Source organism: Macaca thibetana, chromosome 4, assembly GCF_024542745.1.
Source record: "Macaca thibetana thibetana isolate TM-01 chromosome 4, ASM2454274v1, whole genome shotgun sequence".
In the NCBI taxonomy this organism is placed as follows: Eukaryota; Metazoa; Chordata; class Mammalia; order Primates; family Cercopithecidae; genus Macaca; species Macaca thibetana.
In genome coordinates this window covers 137509086-137528572 of record NC_065581.1, presented here as the reverse complement: position 1 = coordinate 137528572, position 19487 = coordinate 137509086, and the positions used below count along the sequence as shown (strand labels likewise).

The 19487-nt window shown below is 35.3% G+C and overlaps 1 protein-coding gene across 7 annotated transcripts in view; it reads right to left on the bottom strand.

The window, feature by feature from the left end:
• The window catches only part of THEMIS (thymocyte selection associated), a 235876-nt gene that overhangs the window by 107134 nt on the left and 109255 nt on the right, over nucleotides 1-19487 (bottom strand). The gene's annotated exons all lie outside the window — the stretch shown is intronic.

Here is a 19487-nt window from a genome sequence, read left to right as displayed (position 1 = left end):
TCTGTCTGGAACATTTCCTCTCACTATGCATATTTCATCTTACCCATTCATGTCTTTGTACAAATGTCAACTTCTCAGTAAGGTACACCTTGACATTCTTTCAGAAATTATTCTACCCCCCTCAAACTCTTAGCCCTTCTCCTTTTGCTCTATTTTTATAGTACTCTTAATGCTCTAACATTTACCTGATCATTTACCTGTATCATTTACTTCCAAGTAAAGGTAAACATTAAGAGGAGTATCAAATCATTTACTGAGGAGTTTTGTTACTGATGACAATGTAACACAAAAAACCAGTATGTAAAATATAATAACCAACAGATATTTGCAGGAAGAAAGATTTGACTGAAAGCAGATTCTCATCATGTTATAATACATAATATTTGGTTTTATTCAGATGTGAGAATATAAATTCTGTACCATAGACAGTTCCACAGCATTGAAAGTTCCTAATGCTCAAGAAAATGACCTGATATCTCCAACATGCATTTATAGATATGTCAGAAGTACACCAGAAATTGTTAGAAAACATACACATGGCTTTCTATTTAGATTTAGCTAAATGGAATACAAAACCATTTGCAAAGATGGGAAAACCAAATATCATAAAAATTCAAATTCTCCCAAATTAATATGCTTAATATAATTTCAATCAAATATCTCACCAGATTTTTGTAGAAGTTAATAAAGTGTTTTACAGGCTCATTTGAAAGAACAGGAAGCTGAGAATCTAAGTAATTACTGATAAAAAAGATTAATACCAAGGAGAAGAAGAAAAAAAATAAGTTGGTGCAAAGGTAATTGCAGTTCTTGACATTGAAATTGCTTTTGCGCCAACCTAATACATATGCATATTAGGATGTGCTAGAAAGTCCTACATTGTAAGTAACTGATATTGGTTTAGGACAATTAGGTAAATCAAAGGCACAGAGTAAAAAGTTGAGAAACTGCTTCCAGAAAAAACAGGTAAAGAATTGTTTAGTCAATATGTGGTAATGGGGAAATATACTAACCATTTGTGAAAGCAGTTTGATCCTCATCTCATACGATATGCAAAATAAATTTTTTCACAGATAAAATGTTAAAGAAGAAAATAAAAATTTAGAATACATTATAGTGGATCTGATTTCAAGGCAAGTAAAGCTTTCTAAGATTAGAAGTATAGGACTAAAATGAGAATGAGCATTTCAATGCATTTGTTTTATTAGTATTATCATCATTATTAAGCAAAAAACCAATGTGGGTTGATCCTGGGTGGAAAAGCATTGATTTTGTGAGATGAAAAACCTTGAAGAAGGTTAAGGTTTAGAGTTAAGGGCCATCAGTCATTAGGAATTAGAACTTCTACTTCCTGTTCCTAGCTATTATCACCAAACCTTCACCAAATTTATGTTCACCTACAAGTGCATTTTTAGTGGTTCCTTAAAAAATAAAAAGGACAAATTTAATTGACCGTTTGAGGTACTAAAGACCAGAGCAACCTTACGCAGTTGGAATGCCTGTATTGAAATGATCACAGGTGACTGAAAACTAGAGAAGAGTAAACAGCAAGAAAGCAAATGAGACAAAAAGAGAAAACATAAAGATCCTACATAACTTTTTGGAAATAATAGAGGAAGCATTGCCAAAATTATATGAAAATGAAAGCTTATTTGATTTTATTTAGACACTAAAGCAAAATTTGACATTCAAAGAATGACTGGAGATAACGGCATCGCACATACATACACATAAACACTAATACATATAGATACACATAAATACATGGATATATATAGTATATACCCATGTTTGGTGTGCAGAACACATATGCATGCATACTCATCAGCAACTTATTGAGTAAGCTGAACTTAATAATGTATATACAAGAGCCACCTTGATTCTTACTCTTTTATATCCCTTCAAATCTCTGTGAACTAGTGTTTATTCTAACTCTGCATAAAATCATGGGGAAATCCCATAGTCTTTAGTGAGCACATGGTTCATAAAAATCCACTTGACTCCAGCTCAGTTTAGCATGCTAACAAAGCTCAGAATCCTTCTCTAAGTCAAGACATCTTCCTGCTGTAGCTTAATCCCACTTGAGATTTTTAAGTCTACAGAAGAGAAGCAAGTATGTTTGGCTGCTTAATGATGAGCTCTCTTCAACTCCTGCATCCACGCACTAACTTTTCTTTTTTGATTTCTCTAGCTTAGGGCCTTGGGAGAAAGTGGAATAAGAAGAAAGGATACACACTCTTGAATCACTAACATCTTTGTAATGTTGAAACAGCAGGAGTCAAAACCTAACCCTTTTATTCATAGGCCACTTCTTCAGATTAATGGGAAACCATCCCATTGGGAACCACACAAGTTTCTTTGACTAAGGCTAAGAATGTACCACTACCACCTTCAGTGCTTCTATTTCAGGAAATATACCCACTAGTCAAGGTCCCTTTCCATCTCTCAAGTTCACACCTTGTCTTCGGAGAACCCACACCTTCATTCTGCTATTGACAGAAGTGCAGTTTTCTTTCAATATAACTTACCCCAGGCAAAAGGAAGCTCTAGTCACAGCCTCTCACCTTTATATTTTGCAGATATGGGTCAACGGCCAGCTCCTATTTTCTTCCAACTCCCACAGCCCATTGTCAAGACCTCCAAATAGATCACTTGAAGATCCCATCACATAACTTGAAGTGAGGGAGAGGAACCCAACTTCTCTAACCCATAATGCCAGGGACTAAAAATTCACACGATATGGTTAACAACCATCTGTCAAACAATCTTCTCTCTCCATTTTGCTAACTTCTCAATGTTTCTCTTATTTGACCTGAGGTGAAAGAAAAGCCCCAGCACTTAAAGAACACTCACTCCTTGCTTCCAAGATGGGAAACTAGCTAATACTGCTGGCATCGATTATAGGACCTTCACCTTCCAAGTCCTGCATACACAATTCTGCAGCTCACTTTAAAATGTGGGGATTCACAGGCCTGCATTTTTGTTCTCAGGCTTTGGGTTCTCAGGCTTTGGGCTCCCAGGATGAAGAGTCAATGAAACAATCTGTTAGACTACACACATGTGTACATATGCAAATGTGTTCATATGTCACTTTATCACAGACACAGATGAATACAGAATCATGCACATATGTGTGTCTGAGTATATATGTGTATGAATAATGGAAATATAATATTGTTAGTACAAAATATTAATAAGATGAAATTGCTCCTGATTTTATTTCCTTCTTTCATTTTTTTCTCTTTTCTAAAATAGCATGCCTTACTCTTAAAACCACAAAAGTGTATATTTATATACAAACATATAACAGTGGATCTTATTTTAAAGTTGTGATATTAGTTAAAAAAAATAAAAGATCTCTGGAAATGACTAAGTAGTTAAGAAACAGACTTTTATATAAAGAAGTTTTTTATGTGATTAAAAAAGCATCAGAAAATTGAGAAGAATCATTTAATAAGTGATATTGAGATATTTGGGAATCACTTTCATAAATACCAGATGAGTTCAACAGTGTATAATGGTACACACATATACATACACGCTCTATATGAATGTGTATGTGTGTGTGTATATATACACACACACACACATATATATGTGTATATATGCATGTGTATGCCTATGGTCTGCATATGTATATATATGTGTGTGTGCATATATAGATAAATTATTTAAAAACCAGAAATAAATATATGTGATGCACATGTTATTCACTGGAATGAAGATAAGTTTAAAAGCAATTTAGAAGCAAGCACAAGTGAAAAGGTGCACAAAAATTTAATACTTCCATGTGACTAAATGGAAAAGATCAAGTTTTCTGGAAATATCCCAAAATGTGACAAATTTTCAGACTCTTTTTAATATATGGTCTGTGAAAGAATTGAATTGGAAAAAAATAAAAGAAATTATAACGTTATCTCTTCTTCCCACAAACATTTACTGAGTGACTGCTACGTACCAGAAACTTTACAAAACACCGAGGAAGGAAATGCAAATACAGCCATGTGCTTCATGACAACATTTCCATCAAGGACAGATTACATATACAACTATGGTTCCATAAGGTTATAAAGTAGCTGAAAAATTCCTATATTAATGATGTCATAGCTGTCATAATGTTGTTATGTAACTAACGCATTACTTACTGTTTTGTAGTAATGCTGGCGTAAACGAACCTACTGTACTGCCAGTCATATAAAAGTATAGCACATACAAGTATGTATAATATTTGATCATGATAATAAATGACCGTTATTGGTTTATGTATTTACTCTACTATACTTTTTAATCACATGTAAGTGTACTTCTACTTATTGGAAAAAAAAAAAGTTAACTGTAAAACAGCCTCAGGCAGGTCCTTGAGAATGTCTTCCAGAAGAAGGCATTGTTATCACAGGAGACAGCGTCATGGTGATTTTGCCCCTGAAGACCTTCCAATGGGACAAGATATGGAGGTGGAAGACAGTGATATTGATGATCTTGACCCTGTGTAGGCTTAGGCTAATGTGTGTGCGTTTGTGTCTTAGTTTTAGCCTAAAAAGCAAAACATTAAAAAACAACCTTAAAATAGAAAAAAGTTTATAGAATTAAAAAAAGAAAAATTATTTTTATTTATATCTGTGCAAGGGTTTGTTTTAAGCTAAGTGTTATCAAAAGCATCAAAACAAAAAGTTTAAAAATTAAAAAGTTTATAAAGTAAAAATGTTACAGTAAACAAAGGTCAAGTTATTATTGAAGAAAGAACAAGTCTTTTATAAATTGAGTGTAGGCTAAGAGTATAGTATTTATAAAGTCTTCAGTAGCATACAGTAATGTCCTAGGCCTTCACCTTCACTCACCACTCACTCACTGACTCACTCAGAGCAAATTCCAGTCCTGCAAGCTCCATTCATGATAAGTGCCCTATACAGGTGTGTATTTTTACTGTATGTTTTCTACTTTTAGATACACAAGTACTACTATTGTGTTACAATTGCCTATAATTGTACCATGTAACACTATTTAGTGTAGGAACATGCTGTACAGGTTTGTAGCCTATAAGCCACATGCTATACCTTATTGCCTGGGTGTAGTGCAGGTTATACTATCGAGGTTTTTGTAAGTACACTACATTCTATAATGTTCAAATAACACCTAAAGATGCATATCTCTTTGGTATTCCCATCGTTAAGCAATGTGTGACTGTTTTGAATAGCCCACTATAACATTTTATAGTAAGAGCTATGGTAGTAATTCGTAAGGCCTGGAATGAAAACCCACATTAAGAACACCAAAATCAGACTTGCAAGCCGTGGGTTGAGAGGCAGATGAGCACCTGGGAAATTTTCTAGAACAAGTAACAACAAAGAGTGGTCTAAATAAAGGATGGTTTTGAATTCTAGCTCGCACTCTGAGTAGTAGTTCTCTTTCCTCAGATCTTTCATGAACTAAAATCACACATTTAAAATAAGATTCATAATTACTCTCTGAGCTTGAGTGTTCATGTCTTGGGAATATTAATAACACTCATAGGGATATGGAAAGAATTGAATGAGAATTATTTAGTTACTTAAATATTAGTGAGCCCTCAATAAATGGTTATTTAAAGAAGTAACAAAATTTCAATTGAAAAATTAAGGACTCAGAAGAGAATAAAATATTTGCAGGCTGCAAATGTTTAATATAGCCAAATACTAAATGTATAAAGGCAAGGTATACATTTGAGGCAAGGTATGGAGGCAGAAAAGCTTGAGAATTAAATAATAGATGGATGATAAACTATTGAAAAGAAAGCCACAACAGGTTCTCAGCAAGAGAGATACATGGTAAGATTTTCTTTTTAGAATGATCAAATTATCTGTAATGTGGATAACAAATTTAAGAGTGGTGATCAAAAACAAAAAGACTAGTTAAGAGATGGTCTCAAAAATCCAGCCAAGAAATCACGAAGATCTGAAGTAAGTAGGTATATATATTCAAGAGATATCAAAGAAATGGAATCTACAGGATTTGATGATTGACAAATGGAAACAGGAACAAAAAAGGAAGGACTGTTCCTAAATATTTGGTTTAGGCAAGTCAATAGATGGTGGTGGCATTTGGAAAGATAAGAAATAAGAGAAGGAAGGATACCATCCCATCGTTAATCTTTTTTGTTTGTTTGGTTTTTGTTTTCTTTTTCTTTCTTTTTTCTTTTTTTGACAGTGTAATAGTTCTTATATTGTTCAATAGTACCCAGTTTCCCTCTACTTTCAGGCTTAAGGGAAGGTTACACTTTCACACTCGAGCATAGACATGGACTCTGAATTTCTCTGGCCAATTAAATAAGTGCAATTGATAGAGACAGAGATCTCACATTTGTGCATTATTAGTAGTTTGTGATTCTCCACTGTCCTTTACCCATACCATGATAACAAGTCAATTCCGGAAGAAGGAGCTAATTGAGGACGATGTATTTCAGAAAATTTTTCTTTGACAAGTTATAGATCCATGAAATCTTAAGTGACCAATTTAGTCATAATGATGTCCATAATTTTTATTAGGGGAAAAAAAGCATCAATTAGCCATGACTTGAATTTTGATTCTAAAGTCACAAATCTTCTTCATAGTACTGAGTCCCTTAAAATGTTGTTCATTATTTATATCTGAAAAGCAATGGTACATTGCATATGGTCTTGGAAAGTTATCCATTGTTTATGAGCTTTGTCTCACCTGTAAAATTGGGATAATAATAATTATGGAATTAATTTCACTAGTTTTGTATGAGGACTAAATGAGTTGATGCATATAGAAAACAGAATAGTGACTGATTCATTGTTAGCACTCATCTAATAAAGCCCTCTGGTTCTTACCTTTAAAATTTTTTAGTGTATTTCCTTTGTTCCTTATATTTTGGACTTTCTCAGAAAAAAAAAATTCCATCTTCTTCTCTCATGGGCCACCCACTCTAGCTTCATCTCACCTTCTCAAAGAACATTATTTATCACATATTTGTTGACACTTGAATCATCGTCCTTAGTTTAGATTTCTTTCCTAAAGTACAGACCCATGGTAAACATCCTACTAGGCATCTCAGCTCAGAAATTTCAAACTAAACTAAACTGTAACCTTGCTTCTGTAAAACCATCTGTGATGGTTAATACTGAGTGTTAACTTGATTGGATTGAAGGATACAAAGTGTTGATTTTGGGTGTGTCTGTGAGGGTGCTGCCAAAGGAGATTAACATTTGAGTCAGTGGGCTGGGAAAGGCATACACACCCTTAATCTAGGTGGCACAATTTCATCAGCTTAGAGCGCAGCAGAATACAAGGAGGCAGAAAAATGGGAAAGGGGAGACTGACCTAGCCTCTGAGCCTACATCTTTCTCCTGTGTTGGATACTTCCTGCCCTTTGAACATCAGACTCCAAGTTCTTCGGTTTTTGGAATTGGACTGGCTCTCCTTGCTCCTCAGCCTGAAGATGGCCTATTGTGGGACTTACATTCCATTAGTTCTGTCCCTCTAAAGAACTCTGGCTAATACAGATTTTGGTACCAGGAGTGGTTCTAGGGGAAGAGGAACAGAATATTAAGGATGGAGTTCTTCCATTGGTTTTGGGGTTTCAGGAGTTGACTGCATAATATGATTAGATCCAAAAATGCTAAGGACTCTACTTCTAATAGTGTGGAGAACACTGATAGTCCTTGGCATGAACTGTTTTGAGAGTTATGCAAAATAAATGCATTTGACATTCCTGATACACACTCATGAGAGGCAAAGAGTTTAGTGACTCTGTGCATAATACCTTTGACCACATGTGGAGAACCAAGGAACCTTTGACCATAAGTGGAGAATATAATGAAGCTCCTTGGTTGCTCCTCAGTTCAGTGAGCAAAGTGACTAATGAAATCTACGATTCTATCTCCTGGCCTCAGAAGTACATGCTAAGCCTCAAATCTGCTAAGATTGCCCTGAGTCTCCTGTACAGAAAGAGCTGAAATTGTGGAAAACCAGACACAAGATCTTATCATGTGAGTGGCTAACCTGCAACGAAAGGTACATGCACAACCTTGCCAGGAGTCTACTGTTAAAGTGAGGGCATTGATTGGAAAAGAATGGGACCCTGCAACTTGGAATAAGGACAAATGGGAGGACCCTGAAAAAGCTGGAGACACTGAGTTTGTAAACTCTCATGAATCTTTTTTGCTTTTTTGCCAGGAGAAATAGCTTCCCCATCCCCAGTAGTGACAATATCCCCTCCTCCACCCATGCTGCCATCAGCCTTTCCACCTTTGTCTAAGAAGACAAACCCTGCACTGCCGGAGGCAACAGTGATGCCCTCCCCTGAGGCAATTGCCAGGCAAGATAATGTTGATTCTCCTCAGAAGCCACGCCCAACACCTCCGTTTGCTTCCAGACCTATAACGAGACTAAATTACCAGCGGACCCTAGAGGTGAGGTTGAGAGTGTGACCCATGAGGAGGTACACTACACTTGAAAAGAAGTGCTTGAGTTCTCTAATTTATATAAACAGAAATCTGGAGAACAGGCATGGGAATGGATATTAAGGGTGTGGGATAAGTGGAAGGACATAGAGTTGGATAAGGCATAATTTGTTGATTTGGGCCCACTAAGTAGGAACTCTGCATTTAATGTTCCAGCTCGGGGAGTTAAATAAAGGTTCTAATAGTTTATTTGCTTGGTTAGCTGAAATATAGATTAAAAGATAGCCCACTGTGAGCAAGTTGGAAATGCCTGATCTCCCTTGGTTTAATGTAAAGGAAAGGATCAAAAGGCCTAGGGAGATTGGGATGGTGGAGTAGATTGGTCACTTGAGAACTACTCATCCCAGCTGGGAGAGTCCAGAAGATATACTCTTGACCAATGCCTTGCAAAATAGATTTATGAGGGCAGCACCTGCATATTTGAAGAGCCCTGTAATTGTTCTTCTCTGTATGTCAGATCTAATGGGGGAACCACAGTCACTCAACTACAAAATTTAAATATAGTGGGAATAATTGGATCCTGAGGTGGTAGGGGCCAAGTGGCAGCACTCAATCATCAAAGGAAAGGTGAGGGTAGCATTATGCTAGCATAATGGACAGCAGAGGCAAAGAGACAATCAGAATAGTCAGACTTGTGTAGAGCACTGGCATGGCTAATCACAGTGTTCCTAGAAGTGAAATTGATAGGAAGCCTACTGCATTCCTACTTAAATTATACAAACAGAAAATTTATAGGTCGAATGGGCAAAAGACTAACTTGAATTATAAAAAATGGAGAATCATAGCCCCTCAATAAATTTCCAGACTTGAGCCAGTTTACAGAGCCAGAACCCCTTGAATGAAAGGGAGGCAGGACCCCTTGAGGAAGGACCCTACTACATTATTGACAATTTATGCAGTGAATCTTTCTCCCATCCTTCCCCAAGGAGACCTCTAGCCTTTAACCTGGGTAACTGTGCATTGTGGAAAAGGAAATGTTCTGTCCCTATAGAGAACCCTGAATAATATGCTATTCTTCTACCTATGTTCTGTGTTTTTTATTTTAATGAATTTTCTGAATGTGTTTTAATCAATTTCACCACCAGCCATTTTGATGCTTATGTTAGAAATCTGGATACTTTCCTTATCTCATACCTTTTTATTTTCTACAATTTATCAACCATACATCCTACACCTACCGTATGCTAAAATTTTCTTGCATACGGGTCTTCCATTCAGAGGCAGGCATCGTCTCTCTTATCTTATTGTTTTAGTTTCCTAACTTTGTCTCTCTGCCTCTGTTTGAATTGATTATCTGTGCTATAATTAGAGTATTTTAATAGCTGCATTCAGGTATGATTGATAATTTTAAGTGTACAATGCAATGATTTAATCTATAGATCTGTGCAACCATTACCGTAATCCAGTTTTAAAACCTTTTCATCACCCAAAAGACGTTCCTCATGTCTGTTTGTCATTAAGTAAGTAGTGTTATGCCTACTTATCTCTCTAGGAAAACAATGATCTGCTTTCTGTCTATACTAACTACCTCAGTATTTTACTGTAATTACATAGTTCTAGTTTTCCTCTATGTAACCACCATCACTGGATGTAAAACTAGAACCCTATAATTGCAGTAAAATAAAAATTTTCTAAATTTTTCTTTGCTTATTATGAAAGTGTTCATTATTCTGTGTTCCTGAACACATTAACCCTTTATTAATTTTTTCCTGTTATACATCCCTGTCTACCTTAATGAAGAGAAGACTTCATATTCTCTCTGGATCTTATATTATCACCTACTCAATATGGTATTCAAATGAATAGTCCTAAGTTCTACTCCTGTTCTTAGTTCTACTTGCTGAAGCTTATTTCAGCTAAATCCTGAATTGTTACTAAAGAGTTTTTGTGATGCCAAAGTTCATCAGCTAAAATTGTAATGTCTCTTAGAGAGTTCAAGATATTCTCAACTTTCTTCTCATCACTGGATCAGGAAAGAAAAGTCCTAAGCATGATAAGCCTACATTCAAAAGAATAGCATGTCAGTAGGAAGTCTCTTTCCTTACTTGATCATTTTCCCTGACCTTTGATCTCTTCCAAAGGTATAGTCAAACTGCTACAGAACAGACATAGTGATACAGCTAGTATCCCCCAGGAGCTGAACTCTCCTTAAAAAAAATGACATTTACACATATTTAAGCAGATTTTAACAGGAAAATATGACACCATTTCTGGTTGCTTTCATTAATGAATCCATATACATAAATAATTCTACTGACAGCCATTTTATACACATAAAATAAGAAATTTGTGAGTGTGGATAGGAATTTTAAAATTAGGCATAGATAGAAATGAGACCAAAGACTGAGCTCAAAGGCACTTGAACATTAAGAGTTAATGGAGATTGGAGAAGAGCCACCAAAAAAGACGAGAGAAAAATACAACCACTGCAGTATAAAAATATCAGGAAGGCATAATATTCCAGAATTCTATGAAAGGATTTTAAAAAGTAGGTAGTGTTCAACTGTGCCACATACTACCTAGTATTCATATAATATGAGGACTGAGGATTGACCATAAAATCTGGCAACCTGAGTATCATCGGTAACCATGACACACCTAATATACTCCTCAGCCTAAATTACCTTATCTGCAAAATAGAGATAATCACAGCATCCATCTCATGGAGGAATATGGAAGATTAAATAAGAGATTAATACATGTAAGTACCTGGTATAGTGCCAGTTCAGTAATGAGCAGCTGGTGTTTTTATTGCAGAAGATTGAGATCAGTCTGGATCACAGACCTTCAGATATTTTATTATTGAACACAGGATGTCTGACAACCTTGTGAGAATTTGGTTGGAGCAGAGTCTAGTATGAATGGAAAATACAGAAATGATTTTTACCTCAGGAGAAAAGCCGAAACCAGAACCAATGAAGAGAACAATAGCTCGGATAGGGTAGTTCTCAGCCTGGATAACAATTGAGAAAACACATCTTACATGACTTTGTGTTTTATCCTATTTCACAACTGATAATTGCACACTTTTAAGACATTAATTACATTTTTTAAAAGCATTTGATAACAACAACAAACTTTTATTAAGGACGAATGGTATGTAAAGTTTAGTGATCTGAATGAGCAGAAAGTCACAAGTCAGAATAATATTTGTATCTTTTCAGCTATACTAAAATAACAAATATTTATTCGTTTTGTATATTGTGTGACTTCATAATTTTATAATCAGTCCTTTTCAATTTTGTGTGTGCCTTCATAAATAACAGTGGATTTATTATACATTTCTTGTGGTCTTTAATGTAAAATTTGATTCTTGTTTGGCTAATTTTGTAGTCAATCGCCTTCTGATTTTACAGAATTCCCTCTTATTTTGTTCTCATCAGATCTAAAATCATCTGTGTAATTGGCTCATGGTAAATATCTCAAAGGAGAGCATTGGAGATATTTTAGCCTCTTACAAAGAGGCTAAAAGCAACTTGTCCTATTAGAAGTGTATCTTAATTAAGTATTGCTTAGAAAGTTTCTAAGACATCATGATTATATTGAAGTTAGATTCTGGACAAAGTACATGAAAAAGTTTAGGGCTATAAAATGTTTGCTGAGAGTTCTTCCTTAAATAATGCATGCACAAATATTTTCTTTGTCTATGAATTTTTAGAGTATCTATGGGCCCTCTGGTCTCTTAAACTTAAAGTTCATTTTCACTTTCCACTCTCTTCTATTTCTAAGACAAATTTTTTTCTTCTTATGTTTTTTTACTTTTCAAAATTTGGAAAAAAATACTGATTTTTGGAAGCCTATTTTTATGCATTCTTTCATAGCCATCTTGTGCTCATTTTCTGTCCTAATATTTATCAAGCAAAATTTGGTTTGGGAAGCAAACCTAAAATATATTTGTTGATGTAGGTCTGATATCAATGTAAACATCACCAAAGATTAAAAGTAATGGTTAGCTTGCAAGAAACTGGGGAATTGTAGCAAAATTTATTTGCTCAAATATATAGCTTATGTCTTATCAATTTATTTTTAGGCAAGGCTTTTATTCTAAAATAAATTCACAACTGACAAATATAGTAATGGAAAATTCAGATAAATCTGTTTCAAAACTGCATAGCCAACTGGAACTTATCTCCTCCACTTTTCTTCAACTGCTCTTTTGATTTTTTTTTAAAAGAAAAACTGAAGGTAATAAGCTCAAAGAAAGGAACATAAATATCTAGTGAGCCCACACTCAACTTAGTGATTACAGGCACTAAAATTTCTATAGAGATTATAGGAAGTTGGCAATTCAAATGCCCTCACTTAATACATACTATGTAATGAACTGATCATTTTTTCTGTTATTGCTACCATTTCAAAAAGGAATTTCCATGTAGTGGGCATTTAAGTAAGTGAAAACTATTCTAATTTTCTTAAAGGCCAGAAATCTAATGCAAAGTAATTTAGTCCAAATTTTGCTCAAGCCTTTTGCTAATCTATTGAGAAAATAAATAAATTTTATAAATTCAATGTTTTTTCCTGCTAAAAAAGTAATATTCAGTAACACTGAAAATATGACATCACATATTTGGTGGTATTTTTGTTCCTGATACTATAGGTAAGGAGTGGGGGAACAGTATTAACTAATGTTTTTCATCATTGCCCCCCCAGGTGAAAACATTTTCAGTTGTTAGAAAGTTCAGAGAGGGCAAAAATGTTAGTTTATTCAAATATTTCCCATTGGAAGTGTACTTCAATTATGCCATAATGAAAATCATGTTCTTTAGCCATAAATTATCCAGAGAAAATCAGTATTTTATTATTAGTCTGATGACTTGTTTATTGTTTCTTGAAATTTCCCTAAAATCAGGTGATATTTGCAAATATTTTAGTTTAACCAATTCTTTTTCATTTAAAACTCAATTATACCAATTCAGCTATCCAGATGGAAGTATCAACACACTACATGTCACGACCAGAGCAAAACTAAAATTCAGATCACTCCTCTCCCATTCCAGAAGCACAAAAAAAGCTTATAAATATTCTGCATATGCCATTGGGCACAGATTTGTACCTTCGAGGTTTCAGCTGTAACTCAAGTTTGGTTAACTTTCAACCCAGCACTTTATTCATCCTTTGCCCTCTTCTCCCGTCTTTTTCACTTCCTTAGTTGTCTGTTTATAGCCCATGCCATTTACTAGACAACAGACCTCAGGAAACTCAAAAATCATGATTTATTATCTGTACATGTCTCGCCTTAAGGAAAGCTCAAATAGCTACTAAAAAAATGCTAAAATTGGCTGGGTGCAGTGGCTCATGCCTGTAAGCCCAGCACTTTGGAAGGCCCAGGTGGGCAGATCACAAGGTCAGGAGTTCAAGACCTGCCTGGCCAAGACGGTGAAACCCCATCTCTACTAAAATTACAAAAATTACCTGGACATGGTGGCAGGTACCTGTAATCCCAGCTACTTCGGAGCCTGAGGCAGAGAATTGTTTACACCTGGGAGGCAGAGGTTGCAGTGAGCCAAGATCGCAGCATTGCACTCCAGCCTGGGCAACAGAGTGAGACTTAAAAAAAAAAAAAGCTAAAATTGTATCTCACAGTCAAAATTTGTCAATTTTTTAAAGGAAGTTCAAAAGTTTCCTGTATTTTTCCTATTTTCAGATTCAAAAACCCAATATTTAAATATGTCCATATTCCATCTTCATTGTGTTGGGTCTTTGAAAAACGTTATAACAGTAATTTTCCCTGTTCAGAGGGAAATCAGAATTACAGCTTCTATGTTACACGAAAAGGACCTACCATGAGTAGAAAGGTGGGAGTGTTCAGAAGCTCAGTGTCAGCTACAAATTCAAACACTCTTAATGTATTTATACTACATCAGGTTAACAAAAACAAAAACAAGTCACATCGTTTGTGACCAAACCCTGTTGATAACAAACAAGTGGGTATAATACTGCTCTCTAATGATCTAGATTTAGTCCAGTAACGTGGGTTTCTCTAACATATTTCAGCCACTGTAACTGTCACACCACATCAGAAGTGACAATTTAGCACCAGCAGCAGCTGCTGAAGTGTTCTCTCTGCACTCCCCAGGAACCATTGCTTTCCTTCTGCCTTTTTCAGGCCTCACTCTAATTCTAGTGCAGGATATTTTTCTGCTCATTTCACAGTACCTTGCCATTACTGCCTCCCTTGCTCTTTGTCTTAATGTCTCCTATGGGTGTTCTTGTCCGACAGAAATCTAGAAATTCAGGCAGCAAAGCGGACACTTGGGCATTAAATGGCCAAACAGAGTTAGTGAAATACAAGATTTCTGGTCCCAGCTGCAGTCTCTGAAGACTTGGACTCTCTCATCTTTCAACCAAAGGTTTGTTTTTCTGTCTGGTTATAGGCCCTTTCATCAGAATACAGAAGTTACATTTCTCCTATGTGGCACTCAGAAGTCATAGCTATATATATCCATGACAGGCAAAACCCCAGTGAGTATATGTTCTTCTAAACTATCTGAAACCACTTCTAACATAGAAACCAACCTTCAAGGAAGGAGAATCTACCTGACAACATTTCTATTTAGAACACAATTTCAGGTCCAGCTTCATTTATTTAGTCATTTTATAACGTTGTTTCCATCAGATTAAAAATTCAGATGCACAGATCCTAATGACATTATTTCCGCATTATGTCAAAAACCTAAAGGAAATGTTAAGGATTCCCCTGGCCTATTCCCACTCCTTTGTTTAGATCCCATACATTATTCTTATAAACAGTTAACTAGCACATTTAAAGAACAACTATATTATTATTTCACGTAAAACCTCATAGGTCTTGAAATAAGCTGTAATCCTGTTTGTAACCATCCCCCCACTCTTGTCCCTGCCCAAACTGAATTATAATTCTAAAGTTTCTACACCAATCTACTTTTTTTTTCTTTTTAGGTATTGCTAAAGCTGGAGAACTGTTGCCAATCTTACTTTGGAAAATAATTCTATTTCTCCTAGTTTCTGTAAACTGTCCTCATGTATTCTTAATTTTCAAACATTTTAGATGAGCTTGTAGTGTTCATAACCAACAACAGATACCTGCTGTAGGTTAATTTGGCTAATGCAGAGTGAATTTTAGATTCTTTCTCTTAGACTGCCCATACATCTGTCTGTTACTTAACAATGCAAGAAATGATTTAGTAAAGTTAATGATCCATTGGGAAGGCAAAAGTAAATTCATATAATGAAGCATCTAGGACTCTTCTCTGTGCATGTAAAACAGCATTTTAATGAGCTAAATGAGTTTGAATATTTAAACTCTGAATAACCCTTACTATTTGTTATCCAAATTTAAAGCAATATTTCATATGTAATCCATAATCTTAGAGGCTGGTTTTCAATGGCTGCTTTCTACCTATGAAGTATAAAAAATGTTCCTCAAAAACACACATGATAGAACAGGCTTAATGTAAATATCAGAAGAAACATAAAAGGAATATATGAAAGGATGACTTTGTGAGAATAAGAAATAGTACTAATATTACTATTTTTGGGGTAGATTATGGAGAAACTAAGAGAGCTTCTGTTTACATTCTATAAACAATGTACTAAACAGATTCCTGCCTTCATGGTGAAAAATAATTGCTGAAAATAAGGAGGTCAGTAGGTCTAAATACAGGTAGATTATAGCATCCTCTGACATTTTAAAGTGATTTCAGAGAAAATATAATGTTTTATCTATCACATTAGAATTAAAGGAACTATTCATAAACAAAGAATTATAGACTCTTCTCAACTGTCTGATAAATTCTCAACCAGAGCAGGGATTCCCTGACAACATCACTGACATGATTTTCTATCTTCTGCTATAAACATTTTTGGGAGAAGAAATGTGTTCCAACATATTCCACCAAATTTGTCCTTCCTTTAACTTTCACCCAGTGTTGAAGATGTTGTGATGGAATATAAGTCTGCACTCTGCCACAAAGCAACTATTTAAATGTATAAAATAACTAATATCATCTAGTATCAAGTCTTCCAATTTTAGATTATCACTCAATGTCTTCAACTATTCCTCAATGAAAATGGCTCCAGAACATCTTAACATCTTTAATGGCTCTTTACAAACTCCAGTTAATAGTCTCTAGAGTGAGACTCAGAATTGGAACACCAAGAATCCATGTGGGGTCTGACCAGTAAAAAACAGTTAGAAATTATTAAGTATCTGGAATCCTACTTGTACGGGTTTAGTCAAAGATTGCATTCACTTCAGTTTAGTAGTCTAGGCGTAATGTTGTTCTGTGAGTTTCTCTCTTAATAAAACACTTAGATCATTTTCATCTAATGTCTGGTAAATAACAATTTTTTAAAATTTTAACCTTTTATTTTTCCTATGAGTGCTTTTTTTGTGATTTGGTATTTTTTCTTAATCCTTTCTTTCTGATGATAGTGGACATCTATTATTTGTATCTCCATGTTTTTACATCTTGTAATTCTATATTGCTAGATACTAGAGGCAACCACACCTCATTCTCCTCCCAACTGCTATGGTTTAAATTGTTTTATTCCCTCCAATATTCACATGCTGAAAACTTAATCACCAACACAACATTGTTGGAAGGTGTGTCCTAATGAGATGTGTTTTTATTATGTGGGCAGAGCCCTCATTAAAGGATTAATGCTGTAAGAAAAGGGCTTGTGGAAAGGGTTCCCCCACTTTTGCTATGTGACAACACAACATTCCTTCTTTCCCGTCAATGGAACAATAAGAAGCCATCTTGGAACCAGAGACAGAGCCAACTGGCATTTTGATCTTGGACTTTCCAGCCTCCAGAACTCTAAAACAATAAATGGCTGTTCTTTATGAATTACGGAGTCTGTGGTATTATGTTATAATAGCACAAACAGATACCCTCCAATCATGCCTCTAGTTGGAGTAAGTAATAAATTGGTTGAGTCAGGAGATGGCATTAATCCAACCAAGGCCCTTTCGGTTTTAAATTTTGAGCCAAAGAGATTATCTTCTTCTCTAGAGATGAAACAATGAGATGTGAGATGCAGGAACTCTTAGCAGTAGGCTGGGAAAAAAAAACTGAGACAGCCCGGGAAAAGAAAGCCAATATGTAATGAAAAGTAAAAACAACTTAGGCCGTTTTCAAGATTCCGGTTCCAACTATTCCTGAAGCTTAGCTATACCCTTAGGTTGTCCATGGGTACATGAGCTAATAAATTCATTTAAAGAAAAAAAAAACACAACAACAACAACAACAAAACACTTTTCTAGCAAAACAAGTAGTGACTTGCATATACATTTTACTGTCTATGGTTTTTAATTATTCCTCTTTCTCAACTTGATGTCTTGTATTATCTATTGTTACTATAATAAATTATCATCAACTTAGTGGCTTAAATAATACAAATTTATTATTTTACAGTCCTATAGGTTAGTAACTGATGTGGGTCCCACTAGCTAAAACCAGTGTTGTCAACTGCACTCCTTCCTGGAGACTCTGGGAAAGAATCTGATTCCTTGTCTTCTCTGGCTTCTAGAGGCCATCTGTGTTCCTTAGTTCATGATTCCCTTCCTCCATCTTCAAATTCAGTAATGTTGGATCTCTGACCATTCTTATGTAGTTACGTGTCCGTCTAACCCTGATCTTATTTGGAAAGGTTGCTGTAAGGACTCTCGTGATTAAATTGGACCCACCTGGATAATCCAGAATAATCTCCTCATCTCGATGTCCTTAATTTTAAGCACATATGCAAAGTCTCTTTTGCCACGCAAAGTAACATATTCATAGGTTCTGGGAATTTAGGTATATAAATATTTGAGTGAGGGGGGAATTATTCTGCCTGCCACTAAGAAACAAAGACGACATTTCATTTCTCATTTCATTTCTCATTATTCAGTTCAGTAATAAAAATATGTTAAATAGGAGAAGCCAAAGATACCTTTCAAAATAATAACAACACGTTAATCAACATTATTTGGAAACCATTGTATTATATATCAAATGACTCTTTCAAAATTGTTTTTCTGGGAAGAAAATTTCTGCTGGTTTTATCTTTTTCTAAAGATGCTTTTGGAGATCCTTACTGGATTTCCCCAGCTATCATCAGAATGCAATCTCTGAGATGTAGAAATAAAAGTATTTCCATATCCATATACTTGAAGCCTAAGGCTGCTATTATTTCTAAGCATAGAGAGTGAACACAGCATCTCTTTGTTTTACTAATTGCTTTGTTTCCCTAAGCTGCAAGTACAACATCTGCCAGACCAGAATGCACTCCTTCCACACACCAAAGAACCACGGCTGGATAAACGACCTACACATCATGGTGTAAGGGCAAGAGCTTTGCAGGCAGCCAGAAGGCAGTTTTCAAGAGGCAAAGACTTCAAGTGGAAATGAAGCTGAATCACCCTCCAAAATCTTTAGAGTGGTTATGGAGTTGTTGATTCTGTAATGATTTCATAGTGTCTGCAATTTTATTGATTTTGTTTTTCAATAGAACTGTTAAAGATTACGATTCTAAGATAAGCAGAATGTGGGCAGATGCTCACAATCTCACTCACTGTTCTGCCAAGATATTTTTACATCTTTCTGCACATAAAACAAAATGAAGACATGTGCTATAGATGCATGCTACCAGTAATCCCCCATCCCCATAAGAAGGGAGTTTACTCTATGTTAATATCCTGGATGAGGTATTAAATTTTACTTAGAAAAAAATTAACAGAACTTCTAAAATAAAAGGGGTTTGCTTCCAAGGCAGTTTATGAAATATTCTTAATTACCCAAACCCATTGAAAAGGCAATTTGGGTCATCATTTCCAAATGTCATCTCTGTTATTTCCACTTCAGTATTAAACTTCATGCCACATCAGAATATAAAATGCTGCAACAGCTTACGCACTGTTGATGTTCATTCATCTACTGCACATCAGAAAAGCTCATTGCAAATATGGCATGAAAGAAAGAAAAGTAAGCAAAACACACTCAGAAAAGACTTGAAACAAACTGCCTCAAGGAACACACTCCAGAGGAAAGATTGCAAAACCAT